Here is a 23,434-nt window from a genome sequence, read left to right as displayed (position 1 = left end):
TATAATTATAATTATAAAATATAACATCTGTTATTATAATTAACAACATACTATTTATTAATTAGGAATAAAAAGGAAGAAATGACCATAGCTCCTGAGCTGCCCCTGGTGTGATGAACCAGGAGCAGCTCAGAAGCAATGATCATTCCTTTTTATTCCTAATTAATAATTGAATTATTAATTATATATGTATTTATTTATAAATTGCATGTGAATACCACCTTTTTTTTCTTGACACAGAGTCTCTCTCTGAAGCCCAGGCTGGAGTGCAATGGCACGATCTCGGCTCACTGCAACCTCCGCCTCTTGGGTTCAAGCAATTCTCCTGCCTCAGCCTCCCAAGTAGCTAGCTAGGATTACAGGTGTCTGCCACCACGCCTAGCTAATTTTTGTATTTTTCGTAGAGATGGGGTTTCACCATGTTGGCCAGCTGGTCTTGAACTCTTGACCTCAAGTGCTCCACTTGCCTCAGCCTCCCAAAGTGCTAGAATTACAGGCGAGAGCCACTGTGCCCGGCTGTGGATACCACTTTTCCAGTCTATCCCGCACATTATAAAACAGGCAAAAGACTGTGAAACCAAAGTTCTAAGGACCCCAGCACTGCTACTGTCTTTCCACACACCCCAATTTGAACAGGACCCTGGGTGTGGCAGAGGCCAAGCTGACACCTGCACACAGTCATAACGCAGGGGTAAGCCCCCGGTCAAAGTGTGACTGTGTTTGCTGGATGGGGAAAATGGGCCAAGGTTGGGGACATCTGTGACAGAGACCTGAAGCTGAGCTGGAGCTGAGATAGAAGTAGACTTAGGGAGGCAGAAAGTCCAGAAGGAACAGTCCCTCCCAAGCCGGGTCCCCGTGGTTTCAAGCTCTCTTCCTCCTGCCACCTTCACAGCTCGGGAATTGGAGGGGGAGGAGGGAAGAGGCAGGGAGAGCTGAGATGCCCTTTATCCCGGCACATTATCTTAGCATGGCCGGAATAACTCCCCCCATCATGAAATTGGCCATGGGGGTTTTCTTATTTCCCTCCTTGTGTTCAAGGAAGCATGCACGTTGCAGCAAAACTTCCTGCTGTCTTTCTGGCAAGGAGCCTAGCTTCATCATCACTGAGCACTGCCCTTTGGTGCCTGTGCAGAACACGACAATAAAGCCTGACAGTGGGATTAGGATTTTGCAGACCCTCGACAGCAGGTCTGTGGGGCTTGGGAGCCTTCCAGGGGCCCTGCCTGTTACAGAAGCTGGGCACGCTGCTCCATAGATATTTGTCTAGTGAATGAATGCAGGCACAGATGAATGAATGGAGGAATATTTTGCTCAAGTCCTAGCTCTGCTATTATCATAACAAAAACACTAATAGAGTAGGAGCTAGATTGCATTATTTCCAATTCTTACAACAGTACAGCAGAAATTATTTTAGCCCTGTGAATACTGGGACTGAGAGGAGAGAGGTCTGCCAGCATCCCACCTGCTAGGAAAGCGGCAGAGCTGCTGCGAGGCCCCAGGTTGCCTGACCCTGAGCCAGCTTCTCATCCCCTTTGCCAATGGCTTCAATGTGGGGACTGAAGGGGATGCCACTGGCTAGGTCAACCCAATCATCTGACTCTCAGATATCACCTCCCATACCTCTGCCATCTGTTTACCCACAAGCCACTGGAATACTTCCAGGGACGGGGCTCCCATTTTTACCTGTGGAAAGCTAGAAGATTTTTCTTAATTTGGAGTGGACATTGGTCCCCTGTGCTGCTGTCCCAAGGAGTCCATCCTTGGGAGTTTTAGAAAACAAGTCTACTCGCTTTCCCTGCTACCGACAGAGGGGTCCGTACAGTGTGGTTCTGGATTCCCGTCATAACTTAAAGGGAAACTTTCACAATGTCCACAGCCCTTGATGTCCTGCAAATGAAAGAGGAGCATGTCCTTAAGTTCCTTGCAGCAGGAACCCACTTAGGTGGCACCGACCTTGACGAATGGAACAGCACATCTGTAAGAGGAAAAGTGGTGGCATCTACATCATAAATCTAAAGAGGAGCTGGGAGAAGCTTCTGCTGGTGGCTCGTGCCATTGTTGCCATTGAAAACCCTGCTGATGTCAGTGTCATATCCTCCAGTAGCACTGGCCAGAGGGCCATGCTGAAGTGTGCTGCTGCCACTGGAGCCACTCCTATTGCTGGCCACTTCACTCCTGGAACCTTCACTAACCAGATCCAGGCAACATTCCCGAATCCACGGGTTCTTGTGGTTACTGATTGCAGGACCGGCCACCAGCCTCTCACAGAGGCATCTTATGTTATAACCTACCTACCATTGCTCTGTGTCACACAGATTCTCCTCTGCACCATGTGGACATTGCCATCCCATGCAACAAGAAGCTCACTCAGTGGACTTGATGTGGATGCTGGCCCGGGAAATTCTGCCCATGCAGCGGCACAATTGCCCGCAAACACTGGTGGGCGGTCATGCCTGATCTCTACTTCTACAGCGATCCTGAAGAGATTGAAAAAGAAGAGCAGGCTGCTGCTGACAAGGCTTTGACCAAGGAGGAATTTCAGGGTGAATGAACACTGCTCCAGCTCCTGAGTTCACTGCTACTTGGCCTGAGGTTGCAGACTGGTCTGACAGTGTGCAGGTGCCCTCTGTGCCTATTCATCAGTTCCCTACCCAAGACTGGAGTGCTCAGCCTGCCATGGAAGACTGGTCTGCAGCTCCCCCTGCTCAGGCCACCGAATGGGTAGGACCAACCACTGAATGGCCTTACACTGTTCTTGCACAGGCTCTTAAACAACATGGAAATAAGGTTGACAGAAAATAAACATCGATTTCTAAAAATTTTTTTAAAAAGGAAAGGAAAACCAGTCCACTCTTTTAGATATGTGGATTAATGTGTGTGTGTGTGTGTGTTTAGAGAGGTAGATAATGCTAGCATTCAATATTGATAGAATATTTATATATAATTAAGATTTATTGAGTGCTTATCATGTGCCAAGTACTTTACAGAAATTATCCCACTTAATCCTCACAACACAACTGTGAAGTAAGTATCATCCGACCCCCTTCTTCAGATGAGGACACCAAGGTTCAGAGAGCTTGCACCACCTGCCCAGAGCCCCACAGACAATTCCTGTCTGAGCAGAAGCTACACCGAGGCCCACAGTAACCCCAGCACCCTCCTTTCAGCTGCCATGCCACCCTCTTGCAGGCCTTACTAGCCTGGTCCCTCGCCTCTAAAGACAGTCCATTTGTGTTATTCAAGTAATCACTTTCCCTTTTAAAAATGTTAGAAAGCACAGGATTCATCCATAACCCCACCACCCAAAGATAACTATTGTTAATATTTCCATGCATTTTTCACATCTAGATATAGATAGTTTGGGTTTTTTTTTTTTTTTTACAAAAATGAGCTCATACTATACATATTATTTTGTAACCTATATTTGCTACTCAATTATATGTCTGGAACATCCTTCCATAACATAAAAGCCGGCATCATTTTATGACTGCCTGGAATTTCATTCTATGGATATACCAAAATATATTTAACTACTCACCTCTCATTGCGCATTTAATTTTCTCCAAATATAAATCCTCCAACACATATCCTGGCACATGGATCTTTGTGCATATATCCCAGTATTTCGTAGGTTATTGCCTGTAAGGAAAATTGTTTGAGTCCAAGGTTATGCCCACTCAAAGGTGTTGCTACAGAATCCTGACACCCCTCACCAGTGTAGGAGAGGGCTTGTCTCTCCACCCTCTAGCCCACAGAGCTGTCATCTTTCTTAATCTTGGCCAATCTAAAAATTATAATAAAATGGCCAGGGAAAATTATAGTAAAATGACATCTTGTTTTCATGCACTTATCTTTTATTACCAGTGAGGCTGAATTTATTCCAATATCAGACAGTTTCAGTCCATCTTAGGCATATTACATCAATTACTATGGTGTCCCTAAGAGCACAAAATACCCCAGGGGGGGTTCAAACCAGCATAGATTTCAGAGTCATCTGCACAACGGGTCTCAGCCAAGTGGTTAACGGTCCCCACAGGGTGCTGCCCAGCCACCAGGGCCTAAAATGTGCTCAGACTCCAGACATGGAACAAGACTGTCTGGTTAATAGCACATGTGGTCCAGCCACCCCAGTGTGGCATTTACAGCTCTCTGGTTTCTATCAATGCTGCCCCTGCTAAACTACGTGGCTGTCTAGTCTGCACTAAGTGCAAAGCTGGCTCCTCTGCGGGGCACCTCACCCACGCCCACAGGAAAGGCTGCCTTGATTTGAACCTCTCCTTGGGGCCTGCAGGGTGGGGTGCCTGTGTGTAAACACACGTGTGGCTTTTTGTTCTCCTTCCGGCCGATTATTTTAAAGCTAGGAGTTAAGTAAGATTCAGCTTGGTGATCAATTCACTCATGATGCTGCCTAACCTGTTGCTGTTTTATAAACTCAGGAAATTCTTCTCATTGATGGGTCTCAGTGTTGAGGGTGTGACAGGCCAGCCCCCTCCCACAATGCTGTGCATGCCTGGAGGAGGGGATGTGGCGTGGCAACCTCAGCTGTGTCCTGATGACCAGCATCCCTCCCCCTTTCTCAGGGGAACTGCACCTCTATTCTTCTTGCCCAAGTCCGTCCACGACCCGCTTCCTATGCCCTACCACCAGCCTATGGAACAGGCAGAGTTCCAGACCCCGGTTCAAGTTCCCCACTGCCAGGTGCCAGATGAGTTATCTTCTCAGAGCCTCAGTTTGCTCATCAGTAAAATGTGGACAATAATAATACCTACCTCCTAATGTGGTTGTGAAGGTAAAACAAGAGTACCTCCATTAACATCATCTTGGAAATGACTGCATGTAGAGCTGATTTCGTTTTTATTTTACAAATACTGATTGAATGGCCAGTTGGATTCCATTGTAATCATGCTTCAAATATAAGTGAGGCATAGGAAAACTTACAGAGAAATTATAATTATTGGATCTGGCTGCCCCCAGGCCTTTCTGTGGCTTCGGGTATGGGCCCTGATGCAAGATACATGATCACTAATATTTGCTGACTTGAATTGAGCTAAGGTGGTCAAAGCCAGTGTTTATGAACCGCTGAGTTCCTTTCAGCTTGCAATAGCTCAGTGGTGCATGACTCAGTGGCTGCAGCACGTCTTTTATTCACTCATTCAGGAAGCACTGATGAGCTCAGATGTCAAGTCTTGTGCTGGGGAAGGCCCAGGAAGAGCAAAAAAGGGCCCTGTTGTCGAGCTGTTTATCATCCAGAGGAGAACAAACACCCACATATACTACTGTCCAAAGCCAGTGGCCAGAACATATATGATGATACACTCTGACCTGCACCCTCTGCAGCAGTCAGCCCAAGATGGTCAGGATTTGACCGATGACTGCCAGCTTCCCAAATCAACCCTTGGGTTCCCTTTCACAGTCCTCTCATAGCACATGCTTCCATAAAGGTATCACTGCTAATGGTGAGATCGCGAGGCAAATCCAGAGGAGATGCTCTAACCACTGAGCTATGCTGCCTGGCCTGGGAGGAACGAAGAAAGAGAAGAAGGAAAATGAAAGGAGAGAAGAAGAAACCTAAGTCCTAAACACAGAGTGACACATTCTCTCCCACAAAGGTTATGAACAAGCCACATCTTCCTTACACTAAAATTAACTCATTCTAGCCTGTCAAGCTTTGGTGTGTTTGAATCACCTAGAAGGCTCGTTAAACACTTGGATCCTGGGACCCACCCTTAGAGGTCCTGAAACCGACAGTCTGGGCTGGGGCCTGGGAATCTGCAATTTTACCCTAAGTTCTCAAAGTCCTTGAACCTCAAAGCATGGTCTTCAAACAGCATCTTGGCTATCACCTGCGATAGCGCTGCACCTGCCAATGCAAACTCCCAGGCCTGCCCTTCAACCTATTAAATTGGAATGTGTACTTAAAGGAGATCTCTAGGTGTTTTATGTGCACATTAAAGTTTGAGAAGCCCTGCTTTTGGTGATTCTCATTTAAGAAGTCCAAATACCACTTGGAGCATAATAAATAATACTAACAATGAACTAGGCAGTGTTTGGAGTGCTTAACGCATAATAATTCATTTATGAGTCAAAAGAATCCTATGAGGTAAAGTCTATTATTATCCCATTTTACAGATGAGGAAAATAAGGCACAGAAAGCTGAAGTAACTTGCCAAAGTCTCAAAGCTGGCACGTATGAAGGATGAGGTTGAAACCCAGGCTGACCAGCACCTGCCGCTCCCACTTGCCTGCTGAATTCACCTGGAAATTGACAAGCCCTGCATCATACTGGCTGCCTTCCTGGGCCCTGACTTCTCAAACAAGGCGATCAGCAGCTCTGCAAAATCAACAAGAGCTGCACTGCTCTATTGTCCTGTGGCCGAATAACACATGCAAATTACATTGATTCTCTGGGAAGAAAATGGCTGTGTGGGTCTGGGCAAAGTTATTACATTTTTAAACTCAACCAGTTTAGAAAAAAAAAAATTGTGCATACACAAAGACATGCTAGGGGCTCAAATGAGCCCTACAATTAAATCAATTCATTGCCTCAAATCTGCACTGAATATTAGGTTGGTGCAAAAGTAATGGCAGGAAGAAAAGCTAGGGAAGAAACTTAAGAAAATTGCAAGGAAGAGAAAATATATTTACTATTCTTCAAATGGAAGTGGATCGTTAAAAAGATCTTCACCCTCTCTTCATGTTGAACAGGCTGAATAGGAGGAGAAAAGGGAAGGGTTGGTCCTGCTGTCTGAGCAGTGGCAGAGGCAGAGGAGGTGGGAGGGAAGGCAGGTGAGGCAGGCAAACTGAGTGTAACGTGTTGAAAAATATCCTTGTATAAGTGGACCCATGCGGTGACTTAATATATTCCATAAGGTTCTGGGGCAAAAATGATGGCAAAGCAGATAAAGAGCCACTCGTAGTGTCTTCCACCCAGAAGAACTTGTTTGGAGACTTTTGTGACCTCTGTCCTCTGGACTGAAACTATTTTATAAAACCAAGCTATGTTCTCTGAACTTAAAATGTCAAAACATTAAGAAAACCTGTACAGCAGGACTGATTGCTTCAGTGTGCCTCGCCTCTGCCTGTAAGCGCCCTTCTCTCCAGGACGTTGCTTGTATTTGGTGGCTCTGTTCTCCCACCATTTCTGCAACTGAGTTATTGGGTAGTCATGTTCCCAAGTGAGATCAGGCAAGGCTGGAAAAGGCAAACTCAGCAGCGGAAGCTTCGGGGCTTTCTGATGGATTTTTAAGGATATGAGGACTTCAGAACCTTGGAAGGTTTTTGGTTTGGTTTTGTTTTTCCAGTTCCATGAAACAAGAAAGACAACGACAATCAACGGAGATGGCACACATGCAGCCAGGAACAGAACGGACTGAGTCCCAAGGCTAGAAAAGGATCTCCCCTTGATCGAAAAGGATTCTGTGTTTGTACATTTCAGCAGAGAGCCAGCTCCGCTTCCAAAAGACAGAGAGTGACAAAATGGGCCTCTGAGCAGCCTTGGGCCTACCCATCAAGGCTGAAATCCATTTGTCTTGGGTTTTGGCAAGGCACTCTGGCAAAAGCAGCGGCCAGGCAGCCAGAAACACAAACCAGAAGACCATGCTTTGAGACAGGCTTCAGAGGGGCCAGCTGAGCTCTAGTGCAATGTTTAATAAAAGATAAAGAGCTCATTGCAGTACTATTTATAATAGCAACAAAAACTTGGATGATCAGCGTAAGATTGGCTAAATACATTTGTCTATATCTCTACAGTGAAAATTAGATTTTCAAAGAATATCTAACAACTTAGAGAAATACTTACTCAGTTGACACTTGAACCATGCAGGAGTTAGAGGCACTGATCCCCATGCAGTCAAAAATTTTCACAGAACTCTGGACTTCCCCAAAACATTAACTAATAGCCTAATACTGACTAACACCTTACTAATAGCCGAGTAATACATATTTTTGTATGTTGTGTGTGTTATATGCTGTATTCTTACAATAAAGTAAGCTAGAGAAAAGAAACTGTTATTAAGAAAATCATGAGGAAGAGAAAATATATTTACTATTCATCAAAGGGAAGTGGATCACTATAAAGATCTTTATCCTCTTTTCATGTGGAACAGGCTGACAAGGAGGAGAAAAGGGAGAGGTTGGTCTTGCTGTCTTGGGGGTGGCAGAGGCAGAAGATGGGGAGGAGGTGGAAGGGAAAGCAGGCAAGGCAGGCACGCTGGGTGTCACTTGTACTGAAAAAACTCCTTCTATAAGTGGACCCGCGCACTTCAAACCCATGTTGTTCAAAGTTCAAATGTCATATAATGTTAAGTGAAAAAAAAAAAAAAAGCAGGACCCACAGCACAAAACTATTCTGTACAGAGATAGATAGATACATAGATATAGATATAGATTTTTTTTTTTTTGAGACGGAGTTTCACTCTTGTTGCCCAGGCTAGAGTGCAATGGCGCGATCTTGGCTCACCACAACCTCTGCCTCCCAGGTTCAAGCGATTCTCCTGCCTGAGCCTCCTGAGTAGCTGGGATTACAGGCATGTGCCACAACGCCCAGCCAATTTTGTATTTTTAGTAGAGATGGGGTTCCTCCATGTTGATCAGGCTGGTATCAAACTCCTGACCTCAGGTGATCTGCCTGCCTCTGCCTGTCAAAGTGCTGGAATTACAGGCATGAGCCACCATGCCTGGCCAGATACAGATATATTTTTAAGGAAAAATACTGGAAGAGTAATCAGCAAATGTTAAAAATGTGAGTAGATTTTCTTTCTTTCTCGTATCTATCTGCATTTTCTAATTTTCCATAATATACATACATTCTTCTTATAGACAGAATAAAAGGAATTTATAATTCTTATCATTATAAACCAAAAATACATTGCTGATATTGTTTCCTGATACAGTAAATATAATAACAGTTACCATTTATCGAGCACTTAGTATGTACTTTAGATAGATGATTCTATTTTACAGTTACAATAACCACAAGAAACAGGTACTATTATTATCTGTATTTGCTTATGGGAAAAGAAGCATTTACCATTCAAAAGTTAAATGTCTTGCCTGCAGCTCAGTTACCACTTAAGGGACAGAGCTGGGTTCCAAGGAGGATGTCTGTGGTGTTAATGTCCATGCTATTAACTCTGAAGTAGCCCCAGAAAGTGAGACCCAGGTAGGGTTGCCAGATAAACTGCAGAACACTCAGGTAAATTTGAATTTCAGGTACACAATAAGTAATTTTTTTTTTTACTGTATCATGCAATGTTATTCATTGTGTAGCTACATTTCTAATTTAACTAGGCATCCTGTTGGTTAGTTGGTTGGTTTTTTAATTAGAGAAATGACTTATTTCACAAATTGCTATAGGAAGGGGTTGAAAGTAACATAGCAGACCAACAGTTTTGGGAGAAGTCAGGTTCAGGCCCCAAAGCTATTTATTTATTTATTTATTTATTTATTTATTTATTTATTTGAGACAGAGTTTCACTCTTGTTGTCCAGGCTGCAGTGCAATGGCATGATCTCGACTCACTGCAACTTCCACCTCCCAAGTTCAAGTGATTCTGCTGCCTCAGCCTCCCAAGTAGCTGGGATGACAGACATGCACCACCATGCCCAGCTAATTTTGTATTTTTTGTAGAGATGAGGTTTCTCCATGTTGGCCAGGCTGGTCTCGAACTCCCAACTTCAGGTGATCCGCCTGCCTCAGCCTCCCAAAGTGCTGGGATTACAGACGTAAGCCACCATGCCTGGCCTCTTTCAATAAGATCTGGGAACAGTCAGCCCCCAGACAAGCACAGAGAAAATATCTATATGTCTTGGGTTCCCTTTTGTTACACCCTCCTATGAAGGAGAGGGAGCTTTCGCTAATACAAATTGGATGCCTGGAGCAGACAGCCCCATAAAAGTGAGGGATGCTTGTGATTTGAAGACTCCACCAAGCAATATTGCTGAGCACTTGAAAGCCACACTCCAGGCATGCCCACACTGGGTGGTAACAGATTTCCGAGTCTCCTCTATGAAGTGACTTGTCTGGCTTTGCTGTCAGTAGTCAGAGTAAGAAGTGCCTCACAGCCCCCATCCTCAAGTCCTAGCCCCAGTCCTGGGGCTCACTGTGACAACCACACAGTCTTTCACATCCAAACTTAGACCATTTGGCTGGTCTATTAGGATCATCTAGGGAGTTTTAAAAAATACTGATACCTGGGCCTTTTCCCAAAAATGCTGATTTATTTGGCTGGCCGGTGGTGGGAAGTGTGGGTATTTTACAGCAACTCCCCAAGTAATTCTAATGTCCAGGCAAGGGTTAAACATCACCGCACTGAATCAACCACAATAAACCAGGTGCTGGGATACCCATGACAGGGGAGAATGTCACATTCATCTGTCCAACTGAAATACGAAAGTAAACCTCACCGGGTTGCTAAAAGGATTAAATGAGCGGCTCAGTACATGCCCTGCACAGAAAATACTTGGCAAGTGTTATTTCTTTCCCAGAATCAAACACACTCACTGACATTTATTGAGCCTTTTTTTTTTCACCCAGACTTATGTTATCTCATTTAGTCCTCAAAACAGTTCTATAAGGTAGAGATCATCATTGTCTCATTTGTAAGATGAGAAAACTGAGTCAAACAAAGGTGACCTCATTCTCAAGGTCATCAGCTAATAATAGTGGAGCCAGGACTTGAACCCAGGGCCTTTGACTCAGAACCCCACGCTCTCAGTCCCTTCCCTGTATTGTCTTCTTGCTGACAGAGCCCTGTAGGGCAGATGAAGCCACCTACACACCACCTCCCAGCCTTTGCCCTGACCATTCCTTTGCCTTGAATGGCAATCTCTTCTCTGCCTCTGCAAATTATAACCTGCCGAGGAAACATCCCGCTCCTTCTGGGCTCTTGCAGACCTCACGGTGAGTGCTCAGTCATCCATTCATTTATTCTTTCTCTGACTAAGCAAACATCTATTGAGCACCTACTGTGTGCCAGACACTGCGCTAGACACTGGATATAAACACTAGAGAGTCTTTGTTGGGCCTGCCGTTCCAGGATGGAGACCAAAAATAAACAAAACAAACAAATGTATAACTGCACATTGCAGAGATTGCTCTAAAGGGAACTGGGAGCTTTAGCCTGACCGTGAGCACAGAAAACCATGGGGTGGTTTTAAGCAGAGGGTTGGTGTGACCAAACTTGTTTTTCTGGCTGCTGTATGGAGGATGGATTGGCTCAGGGGTGAGGGTAGAGGCAGGGAGGCCAGAGAGGAGGCTAAGGGAGGAATCCAGGTGAGACGGGAAGAGGACTGGCTCAGTGTGGAGGTGGCCTGAGGAAGAGGATGGACATCTTCCAGAGAAGCAGCTTGCTGCCGATCAGATGGGGTGGTGGGGGGGTCATTGCCACTTGCTCTGGCCCTTATGACAGACATTCTGCAGCATTTTTTACTGTGGCTTGTTTCATGACTGTATACATTGCCTCTGGAGTAATGTTCTAAATATTTAACCATCGGTGTCATGAGGGAGAGGCCAGTATTGACTAAATCAGAACAAACTGTGACTCCAGCTTTGGGCAGCATCCCCTGCTGGGCTAGGCATTAACCCTTTAGTTGTTGGACATCAGTGAGGTCCAAGGGATCCCAGGTGAACAGCCTGGGTGGAGGCAGAGGACTCTGGGGGTTTAGGATGACACTATTTGTCAGCAATATTAAAACCAAACAGCACATGCCCCCTCAGGATGCCTCCCTACTCGATTTTAAACTTCTAGGAAGCAAGGCTAGACTTAAGAAAATCAATTAGCTAGAGATTTGTCCAACAGGTATCCCATCCCTTGCAAAGACCTGGACTTCCCTGGGAAGATGTCCAGGCTGACATTTCAATTTTGCATTTCTGCGAAGAGATGCAGAGTCCTCCAGAATCAACCCCTGAGCCTATGAGGGCTACATGTTCTGTGAGCCCAGGACTCAGGAAGAGAACATGTTATCTGCGGGGGATTGCTGCTGGCAGCCCTGGAGAGACTGTTCTGTGCTAGGGCACACCGCCTCAAGGATGCGGGGATCTTGGCAGACAGTCCTGGGGAGCCCAGCCAGGAGGACACAGCGGGAGGCAGAGTGAGCCGAGCCACTCCTCCCCAGGGTTTGTCCTGAACTTTGTCATCTTGAAATTCTGACATTTTTAACGGTGGAAAGAAATTTTAAAAGATCATGATTAAGAACAAAGAAGCAAAGAAATCTATGTGAGTGAGCACAGTTTGTTCTGGAAGGCTTTCCCTTTGCACATTCAGATTCTCAGTTCTCCACCTGCAAAGGGGTTAGATTTGCTTTTTGTGCTCTTTGTACTTTAGAAGGATGTTCTGAAGATTGATGAGGGCCTATTAATAGCCACCATGTTAATGGTTCCCTCCCCTCTTCCTCGCCTTCCCTCACTTCCTTCCAGAGATGTTCTACTGATTTAGATAATGGAACATGCAGGCACATTGTGGAGTCTGAACTCTTCTAGCAGCCTCGTTACTATCTCCCTTCATCTTGACATCCTGGGGTGGGGCTGTTATTGTCATCTTACGGGGGCTGAGAGAGGAGTATGACCAGCTGTGGCCATGCTGCTGGTGAGAGGCAGATCTGGAAATGGAACCCAGACCTCTCTGACTCCCTAGTCCAAGTTTTGGGCTGGCTATAGATGGTCCCTAACTCCCCCTCCCATGAGAAAGTCCATTTTAAAAAGGAAGATGCCCTAGAATTTAAAACCATGGTCAGTCTAAACTGCTTAGAAACGAAGCATGGAAGGAAAGCAAGCATGAAGTCTGGACATGCACCAGCCTGGTTTTGAATCCCCTTTTCCCACTCACCAGCTGTGTGACCTCAGGCAGAGTGTTTAACCTCTCTGGTCTCAATGCCTAGTGAAGGAACAAGGATGCTCTGGCTTTGAAGGCCATAGAAAGACAACCCCACAGCCTAAAGGTTTCAGAAAAACAGAAAAGCCCAGTGGCTGACGTGAAGAAACTGCAACAGCTTTGGTCAGTCCCGGAGTCCAGCCTGGTTTGGTAGCCTAGTAGCTGTGGGGCTTTGGACAAGGTGCATAACCACTCTGTGCCTGTTTCCTCATCTGTAAAATGGGGACAATCACAGCCCTTGCTGTAAAGGGTGGGCATGAGAATCAAATGTGATCATTCACACCAAATCCCACCATTAGGCTGGTTCTGGGTGTCCATCCTCAAGGATGAAATAAGGTCTAGGCTGCCTGCAAAGGCCTCCAAGCATTTTGGCCATTGCAGCAACCTTATATTGCCACAGCCATCAGGATACCAGACAGTGGCGCCCTTGGTCCCTGACCTTGAGCGGTGGTTAAGAGCAAGGATTTGGAGTTAGATGTTCAGTTCCAACTCTGGCTCTGCTGCCTTCTGGCCCATGACCTTGGGCAAGTAATTAGCTTCTCTGTGCCTTAGTTTTCCCAGCCATAATATTAGTACATACCTCCCAGGGTTGCTATCAGAAGTAAACAAATGAGTATATGTAAATGCCTTGGAACAGTGCCTGGCATATAAAAAATTCCATCAAGGTCTTTCCTGGTATTATTGTTTTTCTCCTCACTTCACATGTTGGTAATCTCCAAAAGAACCAGCTATCTCTGCCGTGGGAAGATGCTCTCTGGACCGCCTGACATTGCCACTAATGACTGAGGACCCCAGCTGGATCTGAAATATCCATCTCCTCTCACCCCTCAGAGCCACCGCAAGCTTGGACTGTGACCTGCTGGGTTCCAGAGAGGGCAAGTCTTCCTCCAGTAGAAGTCCGTGGCTCCATGTCAGTGGTTCTAAGAGGCTTCTTCCAAAGGCTACATTTCTTCTCATAACTATCCCAGTGCGGGCTCTCTAGGCCTGCCTATTATATATAAATACACTTAACTTTTATGGGGGTATGCAGTGCTCTCGGCATAAACCATCTCCTCTGTCCCAAAGGACTAGGGGAAGGGCTGGAACATGGAGCATGTGCACATGTGACAACACCAGGACAGATTCTGAGACCCAGATGATTGGAACCTACACCACAAGGTATCACCCTAGAGACATAAAACATCACTGAAGTCTTTCAATCTCCCCCCACTGCATGTGTGCAATTTGGGCGTGATCCTCCCAGCATGGATCAGTGCATCCCATCTCTCTCATCCTCCTCCGCCACCACTGTGCTTATCAGACCACTGGGGAGGCCTCCTGGCTCCCGGTCCTGCTTCTGTTCTGGCACCTCCTTCACTCTGTGCTGCACACAAGCTGCGCGGGTGATATGGTACAGCAGAACCCCACTGGTCACGGCCTTGCCCCAAAGGCTCCTGAGGCCCTTAGAGCTGCTCTTACAGCCAGCCCGGCAGGGCCCTCCTAGGCGTCTGACTCTCTCTTTCAACCTTAATGGGTAACTTGATCTCAGTCATCAATGGTTAGATGCATGTATTTTGTTTCTGGTTTGCAGATGAAGTAGCAACTAAAGCCATCAGTTCATTCATTCATTGATTCATTCAGTCAACAAATATTCATTGAGGGCCCACTATGCATCAGGCTGTGTCCCCGATGTTCAGGGGACAGTGGTCAGCAAGACAAAGTCCCTGGCCTGGGCCAGTTGCAAGGCTGTAGGGATGTGCAGAAGCACAGCAGCCGGGCCTCAAGAGGGCCCGAGCTTGCTTTAAGGCTCTGCTGTGGCTGTCTGGAAACTCTTAACTGTTTTTAGACAAGGGCCCTGATTTTCATCCTGCGCTGGGTCCCACAAATTGTATAGCTGCTCTGTCCCTGCCCTCAGGGAGCTCACATTCCACTGGGAGACAACGGACACTCAGTGAATCTTAAACATCAAGCCCCAGAGGAGAAGTGCTGTGAAGAAAGTGAACCAAGATGGTACGTGCCAACCAGTGAGGGTGGCCTGGCCAAGGCTGTCAGGGAAGGCTTCCCTGAGCGGGTGCCTAGAGGGAGCCAGGCAGCCAGGCAGTGGTGGGAGGTGGGTGGGGAGAACCTTCCAGGCAGGAGGAGAAGAGCAAGGGCTGAGTCCCTAGGGCAGGAGGGTGTTTGCTAAGCTGAAGGGACAGGGAGGAGTCAGTGTGGCTGCAGCTTGGAGAGTGAGTGAGAAGGCACTGACCTAAGCAAAGCAGGGGGCCATTCAGTGCAGCTTGAGGGGAGGATCCAGAACCCCTACCCACCAGCTCACGGTCTGACCTTGCCCAGATTCACTGCAAGGCCTGAGGCTGGTCCTGAAACCCAGATCCTCCCCAACGGGATCTCTGCAATGAGAAGGGCTGGCTGGACAATGTTCACCATCCCTTCCAGCTGCAGCCAAGTTGGGACAGCCCTGGGGGGTTTCTCTTGTCCACATGCTATGGATACAATGCTGGGGTGGAGGGGGCAGCCACCATATCTTCCCATGCTGGGGTTGAGGGGTTCCCAGCTCCCCCGCACAGCCCTCAGGTTTCAGGGAGCTTGTCTACTCTTTCTGAGAATCTGCTACCACTTTTTGCAGACCCCAAATGTGAGTTCCAGCCACATCATTCCCCCCACTTCTCTCATTCAAGAACCATGTTCCTGATACTGCCTTATCCTTACACTATTGTGCTGTTATTTACTTCAGGGTCAGGAATTGGATTAGGACTTTTTCTTAAATGATCTTATTTTAAAGGGAAACATTGTACCATTGCTATGTAATACTTGCCATAAATAGAAAGTAACCATGAAATAAACATTCTGCAATATCCATGTTATCAAATTCTAGCTAGACTTGCCATAAATAGAAAGTAACCATGAAATAAACATTCTGCAATATCCATGTTATCAAATTCTAGCTAGATAGCATCCTAGCCTCAGGCGTGCTCTGTCTTTGTTTAAAATGGAAATTTGCAAGTGCTAGAAATGGCGTAAAGGAGTTAAGGACTCTAGAAGCAAACAGAGACTTTCTCCTAAATAAGAAGAAAGTCTGAGAGAGAATGAAAAAAGGACCATTTCACCCTGTGACTCAATTTTGTTTAACATCATGTATGAGTATATCTTAAAATTATCTTCCTAACAAAACCAAACAAAACCTAAACCCAAACAAAATGAAACAAAGCCCAAGCCTGTCTGACTTAAGGAAAGACAAGAGGCTGTAAAGAAGTGAACAGGGAGCTCACCGAGACTCCCGGAGGGCCAGAGACTCAGGGGCGGGGCTCAAAGCATCTTGCAGAACTGGCCCAGGGAAGGTTCCTGGAAGCTCGTGCTGGGCACAGGTGTCACCACCACCATCAGGACTGCTCACCAGCCTCTGACGGCAGAACTGCTGCCATTGCCACCACCCCTAGAAATAGAATGTAGCTGCTGCAACCCCTCACTACAAGTGTGCTCCCAGCTTCTTTTTTTTTTTTTTTTTTTGAGACAATTGTCTTGATTTGTAGCCCAGGCTGGAGTGCAGTGATGTAATCATGGCTCACTGCAGCCTGGATCTCCTGTGCTCAATGAATCCTCCCACCTCAGCTTCCCAAGTAGCTGGGACTACAGGCGTGAGCCATCACTTGGGCTAATCGTTGTGTTTTCTATAGAGACAGGGTTTTGCCATGTTGCCCAGGCTCCACCTTCTTTATGTTACTAGCTTCTAATTCAAAATCTGAGTGCTTCATCTGATTGGCAGGACTGGGATCATGTGACTGTCCTCTAGCTGCAAAGCTGGCTGGGAAAACGAGTGACATTTTCAGCTTCTATCATGAGAGGTAGATTTTTGTCTCAGAATATGGGAGATTCCCCAGGCATGGGAAGGGAGGTTGAATACCCAAATGTCAGAAAAAGAATGAGAGAAGACCATTACATGTACCACCTGTGCCAAACAGAGTTAACACAGCAAACCCGGCCACCATCCTTTGGAAGGCAAGAAAAAGTCCCTATGAGGTTGACCCTTGGCTAGAGTCTGGGAACTCAGATTTCATGAGGGTCCTACCCACCGTTAACTGGTAAGAGTGGCTTCTGTGCCTAAAATACCTATACAAAGAATAGTGTTTGTGCTGAACACCTGAGCTCCTTCTGGGAGTCTGGAATTTTGGTACCTGCCAGGCCGAGGTTGCCACATGATCTGCCTCCAATAAAAATCCCAGGCCCCAAGTCTCTAGTGAGCTTCCCTGGTGGACAACATCTCACATGTGCGGTCACAACTCATTGACGGGGTAATTAGGTATCCTGTGTGATGCAGTGGGAGAGACTCTTGGAAGCTTGTGCCTGGTTTCCGCCTTCACCTACGAGCCTCTTCCTTTGCTGATTTCACTTGTTATCTTTTCATCATAAGTCACAGCCAGGAGGATGACCGTATGCTGAGGCCTGGTGAGGCTTCCTACTGAACCGTAAATCCTGAGGGTGGTCTTGGGGCCCCTCCAGCCTACCACCAATGTGACAGCCTTTGAAAAAACACCCACTCACCCTCACTCAGCAGCTCTCAGAGAGGAGAAAAGTCTAGACACTCTTGGGATTTGTAACTGCTAAACAGTGACAATGACCCTTCAAGGCGTGTTTGTGAACTGGGTAAGGCAAATCTGGACAACCCTGTTCACAGAGGGGGAAACTGAGGCTCAAAGAGCAGAGTGGCCTGCCCAAGACCCCAGGTCCAGTAAGCTGAGAGTGGAAATGAGAGCCTGAGCGGTTCAGACTCCTAACCCAGGGCGCCCGCACTGGGTCACTTCCCCAAAGCCCTCTCCAACCTTATGAAGCCTACATAGGATTCATCCCGCCAGTTGAGGGCTCCATATTGTACAAGATTATTCCAGGCAACCGGAGCTTTATTTGTTTGTTTGTTTATGAGACAGGGTCTCACTCTGTTGCCCAGGCTGGAGTGCAGTGGCACAATCATGGCTCACTGCAACCTTGACCTCCCAGGCTTAAGTGATCCTCCTACCTCAGCCTCCCAAGTAGCTGGGGCTACAGGCACATGTCACCATGCTTGGCTACTTTTTGTTTGTTTTTTTTGTTTTGTTTGGTTTTTGAGATGGAGTCTCACTCTGTTGCCCAGGCTGGAGTACAGTGAACACAATCTCAGCTCACTGCAACCTCTGCCTCCTGGGTTCAAGTGATTTTCCTGCCTCAGCCTCCTGAGTAGCTGGGATTACAGGTGCCCACCACCATGCCCAGCTAAGTTTTGTACTTTTAGTAGAGACGGGGTTTCACCATGTTGGTCAGGCTGGTCTCGAACTCCTGACCTCAAGTGATCTGCCCACCTCAGCCTCCCAAAGTACTGAGATTACAGGCATGAGCCACCGTGCCCAGCCTAATTTTTGTATTTTTTGTAGAGATGGGGTTTTACCATCTGCCCTGACTGGTCTCTAACTCCTGGGCTCAAGTGATCCTCCACCTCAGCCTCCCGAAGTGCTGGGATTACAGGTGTGACCCACCACACCTGGCCAACCTGAGACTTCTTGCAAATGTATATGTAGTTATTTCAATTGTGTCTGCCTCAAATGGAGTATGAGGCCAGAATTTTTTTCCACCACCACTGTCTAGTAATTAAACATGCATCACCCACCCCCTAACATCAGCATTTCTCCACCTGTCATTCTCAGACCACCTGCATCTGAAGCAGAATCACCTGGTGTGCTTGTTTAAAATGCAGATTTCTGGCTGGGCGTGGTGGCTCACGCCAGTAATCCCAGCACTTTGGGAGGCCAAGGGGGGCAGATCACGTGAGGTCAGGAGTTCGAGACCAGCCTGACCAACATGGGGAAACCCTGTCTCTACTAAAAATACAAAAATTAGCCGGGCATGGTGGCAGGCACCTGTAATCCCAGCTACTTGGGAGGCTGAGGCAGGGGAATCGCTTGAACCCAGGAGGCGGAGGTTGCAGTGAGCTGAGATCGCGCCACTGCATTCCAGCCTGGGCGACAGAGTGAGACTCCGTCTCAGAAAAAATAAAATTAAAATAAAATAAAAAATAAAAAATAAGATAAATAAAATAAAATAAAATGCAGATTTCTGGGCCTCTCCCAGACACGTCCAATTAGAATTCTCAGGAGGCACCTGAGAGCATGCACTTAACAAGCTCCCCAGGGAACGTTTATGTTTAGCACAGTGTCCCCCAGAGTCCTCAGTAAATCAAAACAGGACCAGAGAAAGTGCAGGCTGGGGGGACTTCAGAGTTAGGCATCCGTATTTCAGCCTGCGCTGCAGGGTCCCCAGCGACATATTTAGGTCTCATTCTACATATTTATTTACAGCCAAAATCGTCAGCAATGTCTAACATAACTGGATACTGTGCTTGCAAGTTCAACTCAAAACGGAGGCCAAGTTTTGCCTTTTATTGTTGCTTTTAGTGTCCAGAACCTGGCACATCTTCCTCAGCCATAAGAGTGGGGTGGCCCCAAAAAGATATGTCTATGTCCTAATCCCTGGGACCTGTCAAAATTACCTTGTAAAGAGTGGATATTACCTTATATGGTAAAATATGTGATTAATTTAAGGATTTTGAGTGGAGCTGCTTATCCTGCATTATCTGGATGGGTCCTGTATCCAGTGACAAGTGTCCTTACTAGAGTGAGGCAGGCAGGCTGGGTGCAGTAACTCATCCCTATAATCCCAGCACTTTGGAAGGTCAAGGTGGGAGGACTGCTTGAAGCCAGGAATTCGAGACCAGCCTGGGTGAGACTCCCATTTCTACAAAAAATAAAAAAATTAGCCAGGGGCTGGGCACGGTGGCTCACACCTGTAATTCCAGCACTTTGGGAGGCTGAGGCAGGTGGATCACCTGAGGTCAGGAGTTCGAGATCAGCCTGGCCAACATGGTGAAACCCTGTCTCTACCAAAAATACAAAAATTAGCTGGGTATTTTAGTGGGTCCCTGTAATCCCAGCTACTTGGGAGGCTGAGGCAGGAGAATCACTTGAATATGCCGGGAGGCAGAGGTTGCAGTGAGCTGAGATCACACCATTGCACTCCAGCCTGGGCAACAAGAGCGAAGCTCCAACTCAGAAAAATAAAATAAAATTAGCCAGGCATGGTGATTCATGCCTGTAATCCCAGCATTTTTGGTAGCTGAGGCAGGAGGATCACTTGAGCCCAGGAGTTCAAGACCAGACTAGGCAAGACTCTCATCACTACAAAAAATAAAAAAGTAACTGGGCATGGTGGTGGCACGCCTGCAGTCCCAGCTCCTCGGGAGGCTGAAGTAATAGGATCACTTGAGCCCAGGGCTTCGAGGCTGTAGTGAGCTATGATTGCATCATTGCACTCCAGTCTGGGTGACAGAGTGAGACCCTGTATCCAAAAAAGAAAAGAAAAGAAAAAAGAGGAGAGAGAAGGGGAGAAAGGGAGAAAGGAAGGAATGAAGGAAGGGAGGAAGGAAGGAAGGGAGGGAGGGAGGGAGGAAGGCGGGCGGGCAGAGGGAGACTGACAGAGAGGTGGTGAGGTTGGAGTGATAGCAGCCACCAGAGGTGGAAGAGGCAGAGAATGGAACCTCCCCTGGAGCTTCCAGGGGGACTGTGGCCCTGCTGATGCCTTAATTTCAGACCCTGGCCTGCAGGGCTGCAAGAGAAGAAATTCCTGTTGTTGCAAGCCACCCTATTTGTGACTATCTGCTACAGCAGCAGCAGTTTTCGGGGAAACTAATGTAACCCTGAAAAGTACTCCATGCTTTGAGAAGGAAAAGTAAGGCATTAAACTTGCCTGACCCCAGGGCCCTTGCACAGGCTGATGGTTCAGCCCGCATGCCAGCTTGCCACATGCCCAGCTCACCGCATGCCCAGTTCCTCACAGGTGCTTTCCTTGACACCCCCACCCACCATAGAAGGAGCTGCCAATCACTCTCTAGCCCCTTACCCTGTGTTAGCGTTTCCTTTGCGCTCACCATGACATGAAACGGTCTGTTCATTGGTTTGCTTGTTGGTTGTCTCCATGAGAGTGGAAACCTTGTCTTGTTCGTTGCTGCCTTTCCAGTGCCAGGCACTGAGTGGGAGCTAAAGAAACATGTGTTGAGTGAAAGTAATTGCCGTTATGTTACACTAAAACATCGAGAAATTCAAACTCTGTCTGATAAAGCTTAATATCCCAAAGGATTTTTCAGCTACAAAGGATCTTTTGGCTGCACCCAGCCCCCAAGGTATGCTGTTATTCCCTTCTGCCATAAATTCACTTAAATGGGAAACTGAGCACCTGACCTTTGCCCTCTTCCTGCTAGTCATGGCTATGTGACCTTGGGCTTATGTCCTTCTCTGAGCCTCAATGGCCTCATTAGTAAAATGAGGACTTTGATTTACTGTTAGTGATGGGTTTCTACTTAGGGAGCAGTTTCCACCTGCCCCACCCTGTGCTAAACCCTTCACAGGTGGACTTCCATGGGGTCCTCATGACAATCCTATGACATAGGAACTATTATTGACCCCACTTGACAGATGAGGAAACTGAGGAACAAGAAAGTGTCATCACTTTCCCAGAGTTGCATAGCTAACAAGACAGAACACATGCGAGGCTGCTACGCCACTCAAGATGCCCTCCGCTCTCAAGCCTGCCACTCAGTTTAAACAGTAGGCCAAGGGTGACCTAAATTGCTAACAAATTTATATGTGCATAACTGCACACTTGCTCGTCTTTAATCACAGTGGATGTCTGAGGAAACTGTTTTCTTCTCTCACTTTAAAAAATATGTAACCGGCCGGGCGCGGTGGCTTACATCTGTAATCCCAGCACTTTGGGAGGCCGAGGTGGGTGGATCACTTGAGGTCAGGAGTTCGAGACCAGCCTGGCCAACATAGTGAAACCCCATCTCTACTAAAAATACAAAAATTAGCCAGGAATGGTGGTGCGCACCTGTAGTCCAGCTACTCGGGAGGCTGAGGCACGAGAATCACTTGAACCCGGGAGGCAGAGGTTGCAGTGAGCCAAGATTGTGCCACTGCACACCAGCCTGGGTGACAGAGCGAGACTCCTGTCTCAGAAAATATATATATGTAACAAAAGCCAGCACGCTGGAAGTCTGACCGGCTGGGCACCTAAATCAAAGAACAATTGCAAATGATGTTGCCCACTGCATTCTGTAAACATGCACGGGGGAGAAGGTTCTGGTTGTAATGGCCCTCACATTCATTCACATAAGACTCCTGCTTCTCTCCTGACACAGGCAGATATATTGCTGTATCGGTGGGAGGGATGCCAAGAGTCCTTGAATTATTTACTATTAAAAGGCACTGAGCTGCCGGCGCCCTCTCTGCATTATTTAGCACTGTCAGGTAGTTCTGTATGTGCAATATGCATACATTGTGTTTGCATTCACTCTGTTAAAAGTGACTTCGTTCTAGGCAGTGTTGGGAACGTCCCTGTGTCTGGCGTCAGTTACTCAGTCCATCCTGAAGTCAGGAAGAGCTAATGGTGTTTGCTAGGGGCACAGAGGTTCAGAATGAAAACCAGGAGGAAACAGAGGGATTCATGTCCCCCATAAAGGTAAGATGACAGGGTACCTCTCTCAGGGCAAAAGGCAGAGCAACACAGACAATGAGGTTTTAGCTGCCCCTTGACTGAGAGCGCACTGGGTGCCTCATGCCAAGTCTTTCTCTCAAAATGTAGGATATCTATCCTGCCTTTCCTACGGTAGCCGGTAGATAAGATGCATGTATATGACAATGGAGGAGAAAGCAAAACAGTGTTCATCTAACCTTCACCTCTTATATATCTGACTGTTACCCCCTCACAGTCTTGGATCCTACATCTGTAAAATGGGAGTGATGAGACGTTCCTCGTGGCACAGAGCTGAAGAGCAGGTGAGTTTCAGGCAGAATCCGTACACGCTCATCTGTCTACACCTGACACTGCATAGGCACCAATAAGTGTGCGGGGGATCTGGAAAATGAATGAATGTGAAGAGAGGCAGTTGCTGTCTGATTGGATAAAAGGAGACAGAAGAACCCGCCGTGATTGAGTCCTGGACAGCAGTGATATTGGGGGAGCTGGGAACCAACTTTCCTTCCTATTTTATCCTTTTTTATCTTAAATTTTAATTGTTATGGGTATGTAGAAGGTATATTTATGGGGTACATGAGATACTTTGATACAGGCATGCAATGTGTAATCCATCACATCAAGTAAAAGGGCGTATCTAACCCCTTGCTTCATTCTTGCAGGTCCCAAGTCCTTCTTCTGTGCTAAGGACTGCAACATGTGTGGGATGCAGAGATGCATTTAATAAACATTTATTGAGCATGTACTATGTGCTGGGCACTGTTTAAAGCTGTGGGAATATATTCATGAATTAAAAACCAGGTCAAAATACCCATCCACTCTAGTATAAAGAAAATAGAGTTGCTGTCCTCGAGGAGCTTAGAAACAGAGATGGGTAAACGAATCATAGCATAAGGTGTCACAGGTGCAAGGAGCAGAGAAGGAAAAAGGCAACAGGCATGGGAATAGGTGGGCGGGGTTTCAAGAGAAGCGTCATAAAGGAGGTCGCATCTAAGCTGAAGTGAGGGGCTGTCAAATCCTCACCTGCACTATACA

At 46.8% G+C, this 23,434-nt stretch overlaps 1 long non-coding RNA gene across 1 annotated transcript in view; it reads right to left on the bottom strand.

The window, feature by feature from the left end:
- The window catches only part of LOC117977194 (uncharacterized), a 97,248-nt gene that overhangs the window by 22,301 nt on the left and 51,513 nt on the right, over positions 1 to 23,434 (bottom strand). Inside the window, exon 2 of the long non-coding RNA XR_004668193.3 lies at positions 3,539 to 3,639. This is a non-coding gene — a long non-coding RNA (uncharacterized LOC117977194). The remainder of the gene's footprint in view (positions 1 to 3,538; positions 3,640 to 23,434) is intronic.

Source organism: Pan paniscus, chromosome 21, assembly GCF_029289425.2.
Source record: "Pan paniscus chromosome 21, NHGRI_mPanPan1-v2.0_pri, whole genome shotgun sequence".
Taxonomy (NCBI): Eukaryota; Metazoa; Chordata; class Mammalia; order Primates; family Hominidae; genus Pan; species Pan paniscus.
This window is presented reverse-complemented; position numbering and strand designations above follow the sequence as displayed.